The sequence below is a fragment of the Wyeomyia smithii genome, chromosome 2 (genome assembly GCF_029784165.1).
Source record: "Wyeomyia smithii strain HCP4-BCI-WySm-NY-G18 chromosome 2, ASM2978416v1, whole genome shotgun sequence".
NCBI lineage: Eukaryota > Metazoa > Arthropoda > Insecta > Diptera > Culicidae > Wyeomyia > Wyeomyia smithii.
In genome coordinates this window covers 87,494,550-87,514,124 of record NC_073695.1, presented here as the reverse complement: position 1 = coordinate 87,514,124, position 19,575 = coordinate 87,494,550, and positions in this window count along the sequence as shown.

Here is a 19,575-nt window from a genome sequence, read left to right as displayed (position 1 = left end):
TCCGATCAAAGGCAACAAAAAATCGTTATTCACTAAAACTCACAGAAAACCTCTCAGAATCTCAGAAGGGCGGGAAATATCAAGGGTTGGTTTTTCACGTTTTATAACTTTTCCAGTTGGTTTTCGTTATTGCCATGGCATAGTGACAATATGGTTTTGCCTTGAACAAAAATTCTGGCAAAACCTAATGGCCAACCATTTTTCGGGTATCTTTTTTTTTCAAACATACATGATACCAATTGTTTTTCACGTGACCATGTGACATAAAGCTGTTTATGCGAGAATATGCATGTTTTAGGTTTAATGCCACCAAATGTTTAGATCATTGACAGTCAGTGTGCATATTAGAGAAAATTGAACAGATTGATTAGATCCGAGCAATGGTAAATTAAATCATCGCACATGTAGTGTTATTCTTGTTCTTTCTTTTCATTTATCAAATAAATAAAACGATTATATGCAACTTTGCTCAAATAAGCCAGAAATTTAATTTACATTATCAAGTATATGCCCTTGAATAAAATCAAAGCCACGTTGAGAGTATTCACATGCATGTTGAGTTTTCTGCTACCACGCTATAGCGCTTTTGCATAGAAAAGGTGTAGTAGGCAGCGAAAACGAATATCACCTAATACGTGAATCAATAACAGGTGCTTGTTTACTCAACTACGACGCCTCAATAACGACGCTACAACAACTTGTCTACCGGTCATAGCCTACAATCATAGTAATCTAATGACGTTGTTCTTGGAGTAAAAGGCGGGAGAAACCGAAAATATATTTCAATTTTTTTCTAACTTTATCAGTTGATTATTGTTATTTTTATGGCCTATTAACTCGTCGAAGATGAAGACAAAACAAACACAAAAAGAATCATTCAAATCCGTTGATTCTACTTCGAGTGAAACGCCGATATACAGACACCAACTTATTTTTATTTAATAGACTACAACGTCAATATTTTAAAACCCAAAGAGTAAATATACCTTTATTGGATTTAAGCATTCATGTAAATCTATTTTTACAAATAATAAGTTTGAATGAGAAAGGCTGAGTCTGACCGCTAGGTGGATTAATTTAGGTTTTTCTACCACCATTGCTGATAGCCAGTAGCGTCCATATGCTTTCTCTGCCTGTTCTGCTCAGTCGGCCGATAACAAGACCTTGATGAGCATCGGTTTACTTCACAGAAGAAAGAAAAAATGTGCCCTGGAATATTCCTTACAAATGATTAATGGCTTGCGGAATGGTTCAGCGTGTGGCGAGCTTTCCTATTGCTGGCACCCGTACACGTAGTGTTGAACGTCTGTCAGCTCGTCATTTGTTTACGTTTACCGCACTCTGGCCGGGTGTTGTTGGCTTTATTGGACACGGGTTCTAGAACACTAGACATCACATTCTTCACGACAAATGTGTGTGACTGAATTCGGTTTCTAAACAAAAGCTAGCTCGGGTGCGACGTCAACGGACGATAATAGATCAATTATGTGGCGGGCTTACGAGCCAGAACCGCCGCCTTTTGATTACGATAAAGACAACTGACAGGTGAATAGATAACGAGCGTCCGTAGTTGCCTGCTTGGTAGTGGCAGCGATAAGCAGGTTACCGTGCCATAGACGGTTTCCAGTTACGCCGTTGAACAACTGCTAGACAAATACCCATGCGATGTTTGTCTATTTAAAGCAAACTAAAGATATGTTGAATCTTGATTGGTGGTCACCGCCGCCCGACGGTAATGAACACTGATTGTGGCAACACACCTTTGGCGCGGTGGATTGCGCTGAAAGTTGGTGGCGTAGGGTGTGTATTCAAATGTTATTGTTTATTCTAGACGGTGTTGCCATAGAATAAAACGAAGCACAAACATTTAGAATTACATCGAAACCACAAAAGACGATTCCGAAACATAGATCTGATTATCTACTGGCTTCGAGAAACCGCTTGGATCTACTCGGTAAACCTTCCATCCACTTGACAATGCAAAGCATGCAGTATAAATCAAATACCTTTAAACCACATCGCAACATGGTTGCGACGGGTAATGGAAACGCATTATAGAGGGTTATCATTGCAACATACGGCTGCCTAACAAGTCAACATCACAGCCAAACAACAACCGGGCACGGCTGCAAGGTGCGATTTTGCGACGCTGTGTAAATCATGTAAATACGGAGTAATGATTGACGCCGAGACAACAACAACAACAGGGTCTCGCGTGGCTAATTCTGTGACCGTCTTAGCGGCAGTTCGACCGTTTCTTTGGTTTGGTTTGCGGTCTGTCTTAGCACTCCCCAAAATGGACACCCGCTTATCTGTTACGTGGTTCCAACTGCTATATATTATTCTGTCTTTCGGTTCCGTCTTTCGGTGTCGGTGGCTGCACATGCGGAACCGGGCATCGGAAATTAACACGGGAGGGGGAGATCTTTTTTATTGCTCTTTACCCACGGGGTATCCATATTTTGCCAGTCTAAATTTAACATTCCGTGCAGAGTACCTAGCGACCTACTGTGGTGAGGAAAAAGAACAATAAAGAAGATGTTAATCTGACCGTTCCCTTGCTTTTTGACCACCGAGGGCTATGAATTGTTTTTGGTCGTCTCCGGTGCAAACGTTGGCCTAAAGTCGGCAGGTTTGCGGTGTACTACGCTCGTTATAATTTTATCAGGGTTTTTGCGGTTTGGTAAGATCGCTTAGCTTATCACACACATACACCGAAGCACCGGCATATATCGGTGGCTTTCGTAATCGTTTTGTGGACACCGCTCCGTTCTCGAATGTGTGCTACTTACCTGTCCGCTAGCCGACCCGGTTTAGGGTCCCTCGCCACCTAAAAGCCACCACCAGGTCCGATACGTTTATAAATAATTCAACAGGGATGAGTGTTTTTTGTTGTTTACCAAGACAGGAATTGTTTTCGTCGTCGGCTCGGGTCGTGATCGGAGATTCGATTTGTTCGAATTGATGAGAGAATTTGTTTTGTGTCGCAGTTAACCTGCGGATTCTTTCCGGTTTCTCAAACTTTCCGGAATCTTTTATTGGAACCAGGGTAAAAATAGGACCGGGGAAAGTTTTCGTTTGTTTGTGCGATGATAATATAGCAAAGCTTCTTAAGGAATCCATTCGTCTTTTTATCAGCTATTGTTTGTCTTTCTTAAAAAGAAAGTAATAATTACACTATTCAATGGCAAGTTGTAAAGCAATTGTTGATAAGACTACAATTTGTGAAATAAACAAACAACGGCGGCGTCTTCTATTTCAGGCGAGAATAATTTCTTCTGAACAGACATACTAAAATTGTAAGCTAGCTGTGAAACTTCTAACTTAACAGTTCATTATTTTGAATAGCACAATTTTATTTCAAATAAAATATTCAAAAATGTGACGATGAACACCTCAACTGTTACAAAAGCAGACTTCATTTAAAATCACAAAGATTAGGGGCGTGATCTCGCTTTCGTTCGTGGTATAATTTGAAACAAACATCTATAAGCCCCTTCCCTGCTGGTAACACTGTAAGATAGCACCGAGCCACGTAACATGGGATTTATTTCAATGTTTATATTAGACGTATGAAGATGAATCGTATGAAGACGGTTACAGAATTGAACGAAACACTTGCCTTGTGAAACCGGGTTTGATTTTGTGTAAATTTATTTTAAAAGAATGGTTTTATCGTCAACAGTTATAGTTAAAGTTACTCTCATAAATTAAACAAAAAATTATTGACTTTTGTCGTATATTAACTCTTTTGTACGACATTGTAAAACATGATTAACAAATTCCAAATTGAAGTAGCGAATTATTGATCCGCGTAGATAGCTGTTTGTAGCTGGACTTTTTCAGCGTATGCGTTGCAGCATATTCACGGCCGCACACTGTTTCCAAAGCTGCAAAAATGTTATCTAAAACATTTTGACCAAAACCAATTGATTTTTGAGCCGTAGTGTCTTCAAAAGTGTTGTTCCGATAATTATTCTCCATGTTCTAGAAGTTGCAATTCCACGTAACAGTGAGAGGCGATTTTAATTTTTCTCATTTTGGAATATAAAAATCCACCTGGTTCGGCAAAGTTGGGGCAAATTTTAAAAGAAACAACTTTGTTGACACAGCATATTTCCATCTACCTATGTAATTAGATTTTTGTGCAGTTTTATATAGATCACCCCTGAAAATCATTTGTTTGCAATTTAACTTTTTATGGTGATTTTCTACAATTTAAAATGTTCTATAATATTGCTTGCTACAACAAAAGAAACAATTTCTTCGGAGGAACTTTTTTTTTCTCTCAAATTACTTCAGTTATTAACGATTTTAACTTAGGCGTCGTACACAAATTACGAAACGCCAAAAATCTAGATTTCAGACCCCCTTCCCCCTATGTAACGATAGGTAATGTTCGATATGACTCCCCCCTAAAAATTACGTAACGCTGAACAGCCTGGCCCCTCCGAAGTTTTCAATATCGAACAAACATCACATTTACGTAAACGTAACTGTCTTTACAACCCCCCCCCCCCTCCTTCCTACATAACAATAAGTAACGCAGGCTCAACCCCCCTCCCCCCCTTCATGCGTTACGTAATTTGTGTACGACGCCTTATGAGGACTGCTGAACAGCACAGCTTACAATCTCCTTTTTATATGTATAGGGGCAATAGGGGCATAATGAGCACCCTAACTTGGATGCTGATTTAAGCGAGGAAAACGACAAAAATTTTGAGCTGTCTTCAGTGCAAAACTTGAATTAACTATCTATAAATAAAGGTACACTATTCATAAATTGAAAAGTTTATCGTATAATGGTTAAAAACACAAATTAGATTCATACATCAAAAACTAGCAATCAGTCGATGTGTGGGGCACAATGAGCACCCTACTGGGGCACAATGAGCACTCACGGGGTATAATGAGCACTCTTGCAGAACATATCTTGAAACTGTGTAGAAGTACAACTAATGGGCCAACGTTTGTCGCGAGATGCCGTGATACTTGGCAGCTTGTTTCGTGAATGTCCCGTCGCGCCTTATGGTGGCCAATTCTGTCTGCAGCCCCTTTTTCTGGCCGATTCGGTCTCAAAGATTTACCAATATATGTTCGCACCATCACTGTAAACAAACACTGACTATGGAAACAGACAAACTCACAAGTCTACTGAGATGAATTTCACGTAAGTTTATGTGACAAGGTGTGCTCATTTACCCCACCTAAAGGTGACCATTTCGCCCCTGTCGAATTAGTTAAAGTTAACATGAGATTTTAGCACTAATTATAGCTTAAAACCAAAGCTTCAATGATGGTGAAATTTGGGGTACGACCCATACGTCATATTTATGTGTCTACATACTTGATTGAGCCATTTAAACGACCGTAGAAGCTTAGTTTGTAGTGCGCAATAATAATAATTTTTCAAACATCCGGGAACCAAGTTGATTTTTTCAAATTATTTCCATATTTTAAACACAAATCACTTCTACATAAAGAGATACTGTAGTAACTACGGAAGAGTTCCACATACCACATTGTATTAAAAAATGCGTAGTTTCGCATAAAATAAGGGTGCCCATTTCGCCTCGTGTGCTCTTTATGCCCCTAATCCCCCTATTCTTACCTTACCTAGCAGGCTAGAGCTGGGGTGGCTAGTGCTGTATCAAGAAGTCGTCTCCATTCCACTCGGTTCTGGGCTGTATGGCGCCATGCTCCCAGGCGTCTTATCACTCGTAGGTCACTTTCAATCTGATCAAGCCATCGTGTACGCTGTGCACCTCTGTTTCTGGTTCCGGAGAGGTTACTGAAAAGGGTCGTTTTAACCGGGGTGTCGTCCGGCATCCTTGCGACGTGTCCGGCCCATCGCAATCTGATAACTTTGATCAGATGTGCAATGGGGGTCTCTCCTAGCAGCGCGCGCAGCTCATGGTTCATGCGTCTACGCCATTCTCCGTCTTCAGTCTGTACTCCACCGTAGATGGTTCGCAGCACCTTCCGTTCGAAAACTCCAAGAGCGTTGAGGTCCTCTGAGAGCAGTGTTGTCGTCTCTAGCCCATAGAGGACTACCGGTCTAACTAGTGTTTTGTACAGCTTCAACTTTGTACGGCGGCGCACTCGATTGGATCTCGTTGTCTTACGAAGTGAAAAGTAGGCACGATTTCCCGCTTGAATGCGTCTCTGGATCTCCTTGCTGGTGTTGTTGTCAGTGGTCACCAGCGATCCTGAGTACACGAACTCGTCTACCACCTCAAGCTCATCGCCGTCTACGGTGATCCGGGGTGGGAGGCTGACATTGTTCTCCTTGGAGCCTCTTCCCTTCATATACTTAGTTTTCGACGCATTGATCAGCAGTCCAATGCGCTTAGCTTCCGCTTTCAGTCTGGTGTAGGTTTCCTCCACCGTCGCAAAGTTTCGTGCTATTATGTCGAAGTCATCAGCGAAGCCGTTAAGCTGAACCCGTTTCGTAAAAATCGAACCACTCGTATTGATGCCCGCTCTTCGTATAACACCTTCGAGGGCGATGTTAAAAAGCAAACAAGAGAGTCCATCACCTTGTCTCAATCCTCGGCATGACTCTAAGGGGCTCGAGAGCATCCCGGATACACGCACGTAACACATCACACGGTTCATGCTAGCCTTGATCAGCCGCGTCAGTTTATCCGGGAAGATATCCTCGTTCTCGTGCATGATCTTCTATAGCTGTTCTCGATCAACTGTATCATAGGCTGCCTTGAAGTCGATAAAAATGTGATGCGTGGACACATTGTACTCACGACATTTTTGCAAAATTTGTCGGATTGAAAAAATTTGTCCGTGGTTGCGCGGGCTCCCATGAAACCCGCCTGGTACTGCCCCACGAACCTCCTTGTCAGAGGTGTTAGACGTTGGAATAGAACTTGGGAGAGTATTTTATATGCAGCGTTGACAAACGTAATGCCACGATAATTGCAGCACTCCAGCTTATCGCCCTTCTTATAGATGGGGCAGACGACTCCCTCCATCCACTCTTCCGGCAATTTTTCCTCTTCCCAGATCTTGGAAATGACCCAGTGTAGTGCTCTAGCAAGCGTAACTTTACCATGTTTGTAGAACTCACCCGGCAGGCCGTCTTTGCCGGTGGCTTTATTGTTCTTCAGCCTCCCAATCTCCCGCTGAATTTCCTGGAGATCGGGGGCTAATACCCGGTCATCTACTGCTGGCACTCCCAGGTCCGTTCCAGCTCCGCTTCTGTTTGTTGCATCGCCATTCAGATGTTTATCGAAGTGCTGCTTCCACCTGTCGACCACCTCGCTGTCGTTCGTGATTAGGTTACCTTCCATATCCTTGCAAAAGTCGGCTCGCGGCACATAGCCTTTACGGGATTGGTTAACCTTTTCGTAGAACTTTCGCGTCTCATTACAGCATTACAGTGAACAGCTCTTCTAGCTCTTCATGGTCACGATTCTCTTGCTGGCGCTTTTTACGTCTCAGGATCGTGGTCATGTCGTTCTTTGCCTTTGCGTCTGTATTTGACCAGGTTCTCTCTCGTCCTTACCCTCAGGTAATTTACCCAGGTCCGGTTTTTCTCTGACACCGCTGCCTGGCATTCCCCATCATACCAGCCGAATGGCAGCCTCTGTTCCTAGTGTCGTTGTCGCGGATTCCCTAATGGCCGTGCGGATCATGGTCCAGCCATCCTTGAGAGAAGCTGCGCCGAGCTCCTCTGCCGTGGGTAGTGCCGCTTCAAGCTGTTGTGCGTAGACTTCGGCAGCTTGCGGGTCTCGTAGCTGCTTGATGTTGAACCGCGGGGATCGGCTCTGTCGTGACGTGTCGTGTCTACCAAGTCGACAGTTTTGAGCGCATACAAACAGCCACTAAGTAGTGGTCCGAGTCAATGTCCGCACCTCGGTAGGTGCGTATGTTGGTGATGTCCGAGAAAAATCGTCCTTCGATGAGCACATGGTCAATTTGGTTCGTTGTTTGTTTGTCAGGTGATCCCCGTATAAGTAGGGCATTAGTTATTATAGTAACTGAAACTAGCAGAAAACCGTTCCTATTTTCATCTCAACATCTATATTCGTTTCATCACTTTTATTTGTCCAATTTGTCAACTATTTGAACCATTTTTCCAAAGTAAAAAAACTTCCAACCACTCGACAAAATCGAGAGCGTAAATTAAAATTACTATTACTTAAAATTAGTAAAATTTTCCGATAAATTACACAAATAAGAGCGATTAGATAAATATAGGAGCGGTTCCCCTAGGTAGACAAATTCTTGAGCATAAAATCTTCTCCAAGTATCTCCAAGTATCATGGAGTATCATGTTTAGTATTCTTCGCGTTGTGACGAATATCATACTACAGCGCATCTGCAGCGAATTTTATTCACTGTTTAAATTTGATAAAAATCAAATCACCTCGTTTCGAAATGTTTGTTTCATATCCATGTTGTAGATGGCCCCACTATTTCTAAGCTTCATCATTCTTTCATTCCCGCGAGCCAAAGATATTTTATTCCGTATCTTGTAATTTTGTATAATTACCTCAAGCAGTTTCAAGCAGTCCAGCGCGCCAGTTTTAAAAGTATACCCTTAAGAAAATAGCCTGACTAGCGTCGTTCCTACAGATTGCTTTTTGGAAAATGAAGTGAGAAATTGTACCAATATACATAGGGAAAATTCTATGGAAATATTCAACGTGATAATTTTGTCAATTGTAGGGTGTTTTTTATGTTTTGCCTTTCTCCTAGGAAGATATAGCAATCACTTGCAATACCGAAGATATAAAAGTGGTCCAAAGGGCGGAATGACATATATAGCTCGACTCAGCTCGACGAGCTGAGCATTTTCTGTATATGTGTGTGTGTATGTAGATTTTTATTCTCACTCACTTTTCTCAGAGACGGCTGGACCGATTTTCATAAAATTATTCTCAAATGAAAAGTCTAGTTGCCTCATAAGACTCTATAAAGTTTTATTGTAATCGGATTTTTAGTTTAGAGATTATGTATCAAACTGTAAAAATCACGAAATATCATTATCTCAGAAACTACACAACCGATGTGAACAGAACTGATTTTAAATGAACGGGCTACCTATAAAACCCTCAACTTTTGAATTTTATAAAAAATGAACGTGTGGTTCAAAAGTTATTTAAAAAAACGTGTTTTGGAGACTGTTTAAGCTCACTCATGTTGCTCAGAGATGGCTGGATCGATTTTCATGAAATCAGTGTCAAATGGAAGGCCTAGTTGTATACCACAATATGTCTGACTAATGGTAGCAGTGATCATCGAATTTCGTTGTAATCGGACCATAACTTTGTCTGCAATGTATCAAAATGTGAAAGTCATGAAACTTCATTATCTCAGAAACTACACAACCGATTTAAAAAATATTGATATCAGATGAAAGCTAATTAAGGGTTAACTAAAGAATTTTATAATGATTAGGCATGTGGTTCAAAAGTTGTGAAAGGAAACATGTTCCGATGACTTTTCAAATTCATTCGTTTTCTCAAAGATGACTGGATAATTTTAACAATCTTAGTGTCAAGTGAAAGGTTTAGTTGAAATTTCATTTAATTATAATCGGACTTTTATTTCAACCGTTATGTATTAAATTCTGGAAACAACGAAAATCTATTAACTTACTTACTTAACAACTTGATACGTGGTTAAAAAGTTATGGAAAGAAACGGAATTGAATGATCAAAATATATTGTACTGTTTGAACGTTCCCGGTATTGCTCGCGATTAATGTGTTATTGTTATTATTTCGTTATTTCGAAATTATTATTATTTCGTTATTTCTTTAGCACAAATATAACGTCAAATTTCTCATTTTATACTTCAATTATTACTTCAATACAACATCAAGATTCTAGAACCCAAAGAGTGAATATACTTTTATTGGATTGTATTTGGCAATGGTGCTTATTACGAGAGTCACGGTGAAATATCTTATACTCCAACGCACAGTGGTTTAAAAGTCGATTTTGACGCGCTAAATTGATAACTTCACGTACGTTGGATATACAATTATGACGTCTTCAGCAAAAACGGTGGGTAAGACCTCCTGCATCTTTTGGTGCTATGAGATTTGTGATTAATCTCCCCAAAAGTGAAATGAAAAATTTATTTTTTTGCTCCATCGAGGTACAGAGTTGGTTTCTTCGGTAAAGTTATAGACATAACCAATACGACCAACTTTGTCGAAGACAAAAAAATCGTATCTGTTACTCAAATTGACTTAGAGAGTTTTTATTGAAATTATACCTGTCAAAACACATTTTTCAATGAAACATATTTTGTTCTATTTTCTAGGCCTTCACTATATACTACAAAGTTGTTGGTAGCACCAATATACACAACTTTTTGGAAGGTACTATATTCGTATTGTTTGAAAAGCTCTGAGTTATGGGCTATTTTTATTTTTTTTTCGCCATATTTCAAATCACTGTATCTTTCTTAGGGGCAGGTAGATGCAGATTCGGTAGTTAGCATATGAAAGAATAACAATAGAACTTTCAATTACTGGTGGTTTCGCTAGTCCACGACTTTCTGCTGATGAGTTGTGTTCATAACAAAAAACCTCGTTTTTACCCTCTTTAATGATTTAACCAGGTGAAATACTAGTATTGTAAACCAAGATACCACGTAATAAGTTCGTATATATGGTGACCATCCTACCAAGCGTGATTCAAGTATTTCAGAACATGTAAATTGCATATGCTTGGTTTTGGTTCACCTCGAAGGTTTTTAATCAAAACAATAAAATTGCTATTAAACACTGAGTTGATAACTGTAGAACAAGCAAAGAACGAAAATTACAAGCAGGATAATAGCAAATATAAAACCACTATCGTCAATTACAATTTAAGTGTTGCCTCTTGATGAATTTTGTTTGGTGGTATTCATTTTTTTTAATACTGTTGCATTCAGTAGTAACTATTAATTATTATTGTCCTCCACCATGCAGTTGTCGGTTTCGATACATTCGCACTAGCAGCATCATAACATCATTAAGTAATAGCTTCTCGTGATTTTTGGCCATCCGAGAACGGACGTTGCCTCGGGGTCTGATGAAGCAAGCAGCCAGTTCATCCAATAGCTTTACGAGTATTGTATTCTCGATATCTGTTGAATTAAAGTTTTGAAAATAACTTGACACATTCGTTGGGTAAATTCATGTACCTTTCCCAATTCTTGTTCTTTACTTCCTGAGCCTCTTATAAAAGCTGGCAGATTGAAACATTGAAATGGATGATTACGGCCAACCCATGCATTAATACATTGCGGACGCTTATTGGTAGATAAAATCGTGGGTACAAACTTACCAGCAGATGCTCAGTTGCACAACAGAAAATTAGTGTTTCCGAAGAGGCTCAGAATATGTTAGTGAAGTGGTTCCTAATCTTTTTGGGTCCGCGGCCCTTTTTGCCAAACACAAAAAGCTCCGCGGCCGCCTTTGCGAAGCTCAGTGAGCATTGCGGCCCCCCAAAAGAATTTTAGATACAAGTTTGCAATACGAGGCTACGTTTTTCAGTCTCATATTGTCCTGCAAGTCTAATTTGTTTCACGTCTTAGTCCTAATAGGCAGAATAACTGAAATATAATTAAATAATTAAAAATTATAACTTAGTGTTATAATAGCACTTTCATTGTTTTTGATTAAAAACCTTCGAGGTGAACCAAAACCAAGCATATGCAATTTACATGTTCTGAAATACTTGAATCACGCTTGGTAGGATGGTCACCATATATACGAACTTATTACGTGGTATCTTGGTTTACAATACTAGTATTTTATCTACTTAAATCATTAAAGAGGGTAAAAACGAGGTTTTTTGTTATGAACACAACTCATCAGCAGAAAGTCGTGGACTAGCGAAACCACCAGCGTTTGAAAGTTCTATTGTTATTCTTTCATATGCTTACTACCGAATCTGTATCTACCTGCCCCTTAGAAAGATACAGTGATTTGAAATATGGCGAAAAAAAATTAAAAATAACCCATAACTCAGAGCTTTTCAAACAATACGAATATAGTACCTTCCAAAAAGTTGTGTATATTGGTGCTACCAACAACTTCGTAGAAAATAGTGAAGACCTAGAAAATAGAAAAAAATATGTTTCATTGAAAAATGTGTTTTGACAGGTATAATTTCAATAAAAACTCTCTAAGTCAATTTGAGTAACAGATACGATTTTTTTGTCTTCGGCAAAGTTGGTCGTATTGGTTGTACCTATAACTTTACCGAAGACACCAACTCTGTATCTCGATGGAGCAAAAATAGGAGGGTGGTATCCAAGACACGACCGCATAGTTGACGTAGGACTACAATAATTGTATATTTTTATTTCGGAGATATGTTTGATTTGGCTCGTTTTACTTTTGTAGTTTATCTTTTCTAACCAATTTAAGCTCAACATCTGTTTAACAATGAAGTGATAATGAAAATTGAAGAAGCACAAAATTGTCCATCATTTTATCAATCCAACGACATATTGACTTTTGTGATCCATCATGTGGTTACATCAGTATAACCGTTTGAACTCTTTCATTCCGACGTTACATCTTGGTTTTAGTTTTCGCGAAATGTATCACGATATAGTGCGGTTAGACGTTGTATATCCAACGTACGAGGAGTTATCAATTTAGCGCGTCAAAATCGACTTTTAAACCACTGTGCAACGCTCACTTCACTTTGTGAGACCTATTCTCGATTCCAGGTGACAAAAATTACCTCCGTGAAGTGAGACTGACATTGAAGTGAAATTGAGAATAGTACAAGTGAAATTAGAATGTTTTCCAGCTCGAAAAGTCCCAAAAAGTCGATTTTTTCCGTTATTTAGGTAACACCTGATCTTGACGTTTTCAGCATTTCTAAAACATTTGGCATCAAACTTTCTTTTTTCGTTGTCAATAATTTCATGAACATTTGCATTTATTTCATCGGCCCAAAACGTTGAAACTTTGATCGCTTTGAGGCAGGGAATTAACTCTGATTCGTTTCGTTACTGAAAAATAAATCCAATATACATCACTAGATCACAAATTAATCAATTTTCAAGACTTATTCCATCTTCGTGAAATCATTTCACCGTTCAAAATGGTCGTGAAATAATTCCACGCGAAACGTCGCTTATGCCGTTTTCACTTCAGTGATATGACACTCATAATAACCCAGATTTCACGGCAGATGTCACTTTGTAACGTTTTCCTCACTTGCGTGAGTCGCGTAATAGAGCTTTATTTACTTCACCCTGAATTCACCGTGAATAAGCATCAATATAAGGTTGTTTTCCAGAAACTATAAGTCGCAAAATCGGATTTCAAAATGAAGTATGGAGTTGATTCCTGGCCTCTAAGGTTATCCCGGTTTCTGAAATCTCACATTGGATAATGAAGCTGGAAGCTACTATCCAAAAATTTAAAATGGTGACTGAAGTTGATTTTTGGCCACTGGGTATCATACTGTTCGACAAATTCTCATTCAAATGATATTTGGTCTTTTTAGGCTGTTGTTTATCAGAGAAAAATTTCCTACTATAAAAAGTTGAATCTAAAATGATATATAATCGAGTCCGACCTACATATGAGTACAGTGAGGTTTCGATTATACCAGAACCAAAAAAAAAACGCATCTTATATTTAAAACATCTTTATTCCAAGTTACTTCCAAAATGTTCGGAATAGTTGTGCTTTTGGCTACTAGAAATTCGTTATTTAGAGTGTACAATAAATATAGCAGAAATTATCAAGGTTTTTTTTTCTATTAATTGAAGGTTTCATGAAAATCTATTGAAACATAAAATAAATACGAAAGAGAAGGGCTGGGTCTCACCACTAGGTGGACTAATTTTGGGTTTTTTATGTTCAATGTTATTTCTAGATAAACATTTCGAAAGGTCCTATCTGCTTTCAACATTTTTCCGGAGCGTCTTTTCATTTTAGTAATGGTTCAGCTTTAGTAACTCTCCCAAGCGTTGTTTTCGTTCATAAGGCTAAAGCTATCCCTCCGCTATCAACTTGTGCAAATGATGTGTCGTAAAAGGTGTTAAATAAGTTTTGGTGATTGAATGAAAGTTATCGATCAAAGCAGATAGGACCTTTTGAAATGTTTCTCTAGATTTGATAAAAGAAATGTTATTTCAACCTGCATGCACCCTGACTGTTGAAACTTTAAGCATTCTTTTTCAGTGATGTCGTGGATATCGCAAATTGAATTTCAATGGCACTTTAACTCCTCTTGTGCACTATATTTTGTAAATTTATAATACAAGTAATGCAACAAACAACCTTTAAGTTATACGTCAACCTTACGGTCGTGGTTTTGCATACAATCCTCCAGTTTTTTTTTATTCTCGGGTTCTGGGAATTCTTTGGAAATGAGATTTTTTATTCTCGTTTCACGGGAAATCAATTTCGGGATTTATGCAAACCCTTGTGAAAGAGATAAAAATAATGTTAGGCTAAGTAAGCTTTTGCGGATTTTTTGTATTTTATTGTTACTGGGTTAGAGGGTTTCGAAACTTTGTCTACGGAAAATATAAATACGTTTTCTCCGTTGGTTTGAACTTTCAACCTCTGGTTAAACTTTCGTTTGATTCCTTCTATTGTTGCTTGATTTATTGGGGAACAACAGCAATCGCCGTTGTTAGAATTTATGTTTGGTTTTGTAGCTTCTGAATATTCACAATAATTTCCCATTTTGTGTAAAATATTAAAACCTAGGCATCACACCTGCATCCGACGCGCGTGTTCGTGACCCTTTACATACACTTAGAACGAAAAATGTCTGCCAGTCGTGTGCAGCAGTTGAAGCGAAACCCATGAATAAAATATGTTTAATACACTTTTAATGTTACCGGTCGCTCCCACGCCGCCGGTCAACACCGGGCCGTAGCGCCACTTGTCAGTTTCGTACCCCCTGAATAGAAGTAGGTTTCAATGCGCTGATGCTGCATATATGGACACCTACAGCATGCATGCATATATTCGGCAAAGCACCTGTATGGAAGCGTAGAGACAAACAGCCGTCGCATGCTGCCGAAGCAATGTATTTTTCCGTTAATCTCAACACCGCATGCAACCCTTATTGCTTGTTGGATTTCCACCCGGTTGGGTGCTGCCCACTGAACGCGGCGTCACTACTGACGGATTTGAGAAAAATAAAAGTGAACTCGATTACTTATGGATTCATATTTTAATAAGTGTTGTCATAACCATCTATGGTAATAAGAAACAACAGCACTAGAGAAGAAAAGCTAACATTCTTTTGATGCACTTAGTGCTTCAAAAATTTAGCCAACACTTCACTGTTACTTTACCGCCAACCAAACACTAATTCGCTGCTCGTTTCGGAGCCCATATGATCGCCCGCCGCGGCCCGCAAAACCTCTATTTTCGCATATTCGTCAGATCGCTGTTTTATGAGACTCGTAAAAATACGAGCAAACTTCAAACCTGCATGCCCATGTGTGCACACATTGCACACCAAAATAAGCTGGTTCAATTAGATACTTTTTAATCCGAGAATCATTTCATTTAGTACCACCGTTCGTTTACAGAACACTTACCTATTCATATAAAAATTTCTCATTGATTATATCCATTACATTTAATTACATGTACCATGACTTAATATAAAAGTAAATTTGGTTTCATGATGAAAATTCACGTTAAACTTAAAAAAATTACCCTTATGACATAGTCACTGGGCAGTTTTATTTAATCACCACAATGTAACCCGCTTGAGGATATTAAATTACCGAAACAAAATATTTTCCATTAAAACATACAAATCAACCTAATGGCATGGGAATTTTACCTTCAACAGTCTCATGAAACCTACCGAAAAAGCCCCGATAACCCTTCCACAGTTGACCACAGCAACTGCCCCCCCTACCAGTCCACTAACCACACCACCAATTACCTGTAGTGTGCATATGCAATACTTGGTTGTCACTCTTTTATGTTTTCGACGTAATTTATGCATCGTGCTTTTATCCGTTGCCTTTTCTCACCGTTCGTTTCTTCACTCTCTTCAAGTCCCACATTTCAGCGTTATTATTATTTTTCTTTAGCTTATAATTTTTATTATTATTATTATTTTTATTATCACTATGCTGACGATGATGATAGAGCGCAAACAGGCAGGCGAAAAAAAACAGCACAGCAATCAGCCCAAACGGGAATCTGCTTGGCCCCTTCATTCCACACTGCAGTAAAGTGAAAAGGTTTAAAAGTCCGAAAGGAGATGTAAGCTGATACCCACCCGAAACGCAAACGGCACTGACTGACTTGAGCCGCTCGCTAACTGACTTGGCTGACGGACTGACTGCTTCCCCAGTCCACTAGCAACAGATGGTTCTAATTCGGGGCTTTCTCACAGCGGTGCGCCATCTGGGTCAGTTCGGTTCTTACCAGCCAAAGCCGGACGGCGTGAAATTTGAGCTGCCCTAGGAAAAAGGCTGGAAACTGGGCCACTTATTGGGTTTAAACGAGGTGCAAACGATTGGCCGCTCCCACAGACACAGGGCTCAGCAAACAGCAAAACCCGGAGGGGAACAGATGGGACGAGACTGAAAATGCAACTGGCGCTACACCACCACCGAACGAGGCAAATGAGTCAAACCAGTGAGTGAGTCATCACCAGTCCTGGTCAGGGGGTGAAGCTTAAGGTGTTTTAGAACAAGAATTAGACTTGTCACGCGTCTGTCATGTAACCGGTCGACACGTTTATGACTTGCTAATGCGCGGTACCCAATTTGTTTTGGCAGTAATTCTTCGTCCACGAGTGCAGCCAGAAACTGGTTTGGTTTGTTAAAAATTTAGCAACAAATTGAACGTTTATTTTTGTGACGCTATATTCCGATTCTCTAAGGTCTTAGATTTAAGGCGCAATTTGGTATTGCGGTGCAGTTTTATTATTGATTGGAAATTGGCGACATTATCACACTTAAAATAAATTGTACATTATCATAGGGATTGCGATAATTGGCGGGGTTCGAAAACGGTATTGTACATTATTAGTGTGTTGTTCATGGTCATTGAAGTTCGATCAGAAATTCTCCTGCAATTCAAGGCCAAATAAAAAAACAATTAATTTTTCAAGTTTTTTATCAATAATTTTATTATTTAATAATATATAATAAAGAGTGAAAAAATCAAGTCACCATTTTGACCCTAGAAACGACAGTGAAAAGAGTATCAGAAAAACGGTGAACCCGGCGAGAAATTATTCTTCGGCCTGTTGACGCCCTTCCGAGGCGGCTAGAGGCACCAAAACTCACGGGAACTGCTACAAAGCTATAATCTTCATTTATTCCCAGTTTGAGCTCAAGGGCAAATCTTAAACGGTAACGATGGTGGTAAAGATACGTCTTTGCGAATGCTTTATCCTGTTCCCGATGCTGTAGAAATATACCAACCAGCGTAATTCTTTGGATAATGAACCTTGAGATAACGATGGACCTTGAGATTGTTGTAATCTCTGGAAAAATTGCGGTGGTCCAGAAAAGATAAAAAAATGGCAACTGGGGTCGATTTACGGCCTACTAATATCATCCCGGTTCAGGCAAAACTCATTAATATAGGTTGATATTTGGTCATCTAAGGCTATTTTCCAGGAACTGGGAGGTCAACATATTCAATTTCAAAATGACCGTAAATCGACCCCAGATTCAATTTTGAGTTTTGAGGGTTGGATTGTTATTGATCTTCTGGAATGCAACAATGCAAGTGATGTAATAAACAATCTTAGGTCGTTTTTCGTCAACCTTGTGGTCGTAGCTTTGCACACAACCTTTTTGTTATTTCCTAGAGAAAAAACTGGGCTTCTGTACCTACTGTGAAACTGCTACCACTGCCGCTGCCGGTACCCACTGCCGTTACTCGTTGCTACTTAGTTAGGACTGTCCTAGTGGCCATCCACTAGTAAAATGTATGGTTTTGTTCAAAGCAGGCACTTGTATAGCCCAAATCGTATATTCCTGGTTTACTAGCTTTATAATTCTGTCGACCATTTTAGGAAAAGTCACGTTTCAACAAGGCTTGACCATTTTCAATATTAAGGTGTTGTATTTTGATCGGAACAGACGGAAAATGTACCATGATCGGAACAAGTTTTCATATGCGAATTTGTTCCACTATTGGACGAAATGCTATTTCGAATATTTACCGGTATCATCAAACAGCTTCTCCTGATGATGTTCAGAAAGTTTTATTGAGATTTTTCACTTAATACCAAGAGTAAAAAACTAAAAACTAAAGTAAAGGCAAAAGCAAAAACGTTTTGAACAATGATCCGTTTTCGAGCACAATTCGCTTTTACGATTGCTCATATGCCTTTTTTTCAATCAGTGATAATGGAATCATATATTCGAAAAATACAGTATATTTTAGCGAGTTTTTGCTTCTATAACATCTAAATTTGATGCGGGAACACTTCTTGTGCTACAAAGTTGGAATTATTGGTGGAATGCGAAGGCTTGTTTTGTATCATGATCAGAACAGTTTACTTCTGAGACTTCACCTATTCATTTAGCCTACGGTTGAACCAACGGATTTTACGTAGGCACAGTTCATGGAGAATTTTTTTTATTCTCGCCTTCTTTCCTTCGGTCTAGTTCCGTCACTGTTATTGTGCCAATCACCGACGCCCGGAGAGGCCCATTTTGAAATGTTGGGAATAGTTTCAGGGAATTAAATTGTCTATGGAAATCTAGAAGCAGATAACAGAGGATGAACCACTCAGTTACGCAACATTTTATTACGCTGCTTTTGGGTGTTGCATATTGCTAAAAGAAAAAATAATTCAGTACATCAGTGACCCAGACAACCAATTCACGCGTATAACGCAAACAGTCATCGCATTGTACGTGCATTTATACATGATAGTTACATCGCACAAGACGCTGCGAAAGTTGCGTAAACGCACAAAAGTGGAGGCGATATGTGTGCTTTTCTAAAATATCAAAACACATTTACGATGAAAAAAGTTCAAATATGCGACTTTAACTGTTGAAGCTTGTTCACTTATCTGAGTTGTTTCATTATTTAATGCGACTTCACAACTTCATATTTGCGATTTGAAACGAAACTATATGCGACATATGAATACACTACGGGTTCTTTTATAACTTAATGCGACTTCATAAGTCTACATTGGCGAATTATTTCAGATATCTATGCGATGTTCGCCATGTATTCCTACGTGTCAGTTTATTAGAACACAACCAAAATCATTCCTTTTAATAAAAAAAATAGCAAACAGTAGCTATTATTTTTTTTATTTTTTATCTCTTCCTATTCATATTCCAAGGAATACTAAATTACAAATGGAAGTCTTTATTTTCAACATTCGTTTCATGTGGGCACACGCTGTAATATTTGGGTATCCATCCGGACTCGAACCTTGAACTCTTAGATTGTCAAGCAGCATTCATTCCACTTCTCCGTGGTCTCGCTGTCGATAATCTCTAAGTTTTGGTACAAACTTTCAACAAACTACCACGAGACATCGTAAAGCATGAATCTAATCAGATTTCGTATTGCGAATTAGCTTATAAATTTATGCGGGAATGTTCGTTGTTTATATT